This window comes from Lactuca sativa, chromosome 4 (assembly GCF_002870075.4).
Source record: "Lactuca sativa cultivar Salinas chromosome 4, Lsat_Salinas_v11, whole genome shotgun sequence".
In the NCBI taxonomy this organism is placed as follows: domain Eukaryota; kingdom Viridiplantae; phylum Streptophyta; class Magnoliopsida; order Asterales; family Asteraceae; genus Lactuca; species Lactuca sativa.
This window is the reverse complement of record NC_056626.2, coordinates 309,614,780-309,617,394: the sequence shown is the minus strand read 5'-3', so window position 1 is coordinate 309,617,394 and position 2,615 is coordinate 309,614,780. Positions and strand designations below refer to the sequence as shown.

Sequence of the window (2,615 nt, the reverse complement as noted above, 5' to 3'; positions counted from 1 at the left end):
TTGTTGTTGTCTACATTCTGTCAAAATTGATGGTTTTTTAAAACCGTTGTTATTGTTTTTTGAATACTTGTTAAAATCGATTTCTTAAAATCTTTGTTACTGGAATGGATTGCTGTCAATTTTTGTTAACTGAATGATTGTTAAAATCGATTTCTTATCCTGTTTGTCAATCTCTTTTTTATTTCACATCATTGTGAAAATTGATTGTGCTATTTTAGTTATATAGATATGAGTTTTACTGTTGGTGAATTGTCTTTTGCAAAAACATAAAAGGTGTGTGAAATCTCAACTTCTTTTTTGTTATAAGTTTACTATTGAATTTAGAAAGATTGGTAACACAATTATGCTCTTTTTTATTGACATGAAAAGATGAAAGAAATAGCATGTAGAAGAATCTTGAACATGAAAAGGAAGTTGCTAAAGATTTCGTTTGATATTTGGGTTTCAATTGTTGAAGAAATATGAAAAATAAGTTTAATGGTATAGTAAATTGGATTTTTTTTACTATTTTAATAATTTATATAATATATATTTACATATAACATAGAAACAAAGCAAATTAAAGCATAACAGACAAAAGGTCAATTATGGCATTTTACATGAATTCCAATTCCATTTCCAACGAACCAAACAGAATCTGAAATTAATTCCAATTCCATTTCCTGCTAACGAAACAACACATGGAATTGGATTCAAATTCCTGACAGATTCATTTTCCAATTCCAATTTAAATTCCTTCAGCAACATTCGGCGAACCAAACAGCACAAAAGACATTTACACAAAATTGAAAAGGAAAACTCTTCCTTTTCAGAACTCGATGTTAAAGGAGCAATAGGAATCAAAAGTTAACAATTATTTATGTTCCATAATGCAGTTTTAAGGAATCAAAGACAAATGACTAACAATTATTTATTTCTCACAATGGTCGCTTAAATGGGCAGTTTGCTAAGAGAAAAGAATATTTCTTTAATGTGTTGGGTATGTATAATATTTTGATGTTGATATCAATTACAATTGCTTCTATAAAAAGATTGAATAGATTAGTAGTTTTAATGTAAAAAAATATCCAAGATTCAGAAAACAATAATACAACTTACCATCAAAAGATTCTACATCTAAGATTAGATCAAGTGCAAAATAAAAATAAGGAACTTGAATGCTTAACACACAGAGGTTGAAATCATCTTGAATGTAATCATCATCAACTTCCACAAACCCCTGAACAGGCTGTCAAGAATATCACAAAAAATTTCAATTTACAATGAAAAGCATATCAAATTGGACAAACATAAACAATTTTTTTATCCTTTACCTGTAGTAAGCGCGGAAAAAAATATAGTAAAGGACAATCTGGTTCAAGCATTTCATCAAGCAGCTAGGATACATTGTGAAACTCAACTTAAAAATTCAATATCAACTGGGTAGGGCATAATTAAATTTCATGTGTAATTGGAGACCTGTTCTATTAAACTGTAATGGATTTGACCTCAGCTGTAAGGAAATTGAGTGACCTACTATCCATTAATCCAGTCACACACTTCAATTTTTCTTAGCAAGAGCAATCCTGCCAGTATTGGGGTTTCCAGGTCTTCAATGAGACATGAAAGGTAGATTAATGTTGGGAAACTGAAAAGGGTAGGCCACCTGATTTCGAATGAACAAAATATGAAGCTACCAAAAGAAGCAAGGAAAATTACCTTGTCGCAAGTAGCTTTGATGGAACCGTCACCGCCAAGAACGAAAACCCACCATGAAGTCTTCAGGCTCGGCACATAAGACTGTTGGTGGTAGTGAGGCGACGAAATTCCACCAAAAGGGGTCGTTAACAAAGAGGCAAGAAAAGGGAGTCGGGAATGGAAACAGGGAATCCGCCGGCGAAACCATCACACGGTGGACGTGAGAAAAGAGGTAGTTGGATTCTGGATTGAAAATCCTTAGTGGTGTGAGTGATGATTGGTTGAGAAGAGTGCGATGAAAAAATTAGAACGATCGGGAAGATATTAGATGAAGCAATCGGTAGCTAGAGAAATGACACCAATCCTAATCTAATTGGCTTACAACGTCGGTGAAGCAGTGGAGGGTGAAATGTATTCACCGGCCAAAGCAGCTCAGAGAAAACTTGGAAAACCTCAAAAGTAAGGGGCGGTGGGGAGATAAAAAAATAGGGCGATGGATAATTGAAAGGGTGAAAAGGCGAGAAGAACCGAGAAGCATCAGAAGAAAAAATAAATTGGTCCAATAAGATTAATTCACTATTCCTAATGGAACACAAAATTATTGTATGTATATAATATTTTAACAATAACAAATAATAACTAGATAGATAGTTGGTTGTGCGGAATTATTGTATCTGATGTATTTTGTGTACGTATTTTTATAAATGTGATATTTACCTATAAAAAAACAATTGTAATTTTTTTCATAAATATTCTTTTAAAATTAATAGAAAGTCATTAGTAATAATAAACAATCACAATCACTTTATCATATACTATTTATATATTATAGTATTAATATTAATCATATATTTATATATACACTTTTAGACAATACATATATATTTTTTAGAATTTTTATATGTTATAAAAGTATTATATATTTTATATTATATTTT

General features: G+C 31.1%; 1 long non-coding RNA gene across 1 annotated transcript; it reads right to left on the bottom strand.

Moving 5' to 3' along the window:
* Window positions 1-942: 942 nt before the first annotated feature.
* Window positions 943-2,235, bottom strand: LOC111892162 (uncharacterized). Its single transcript, XR_002850464.3, has 2 exons — window positions 1,314-2,235; window positions 943-1,228 (listed from the first exon to the last, which is right to left on the bottom strand). It is a non-coding gene; the product is annotated as an uncharacterized LOC111892162 (long non-coding RNA).
* Window positions 2,236-2,615: the final 380 nt, after the last annotated feature.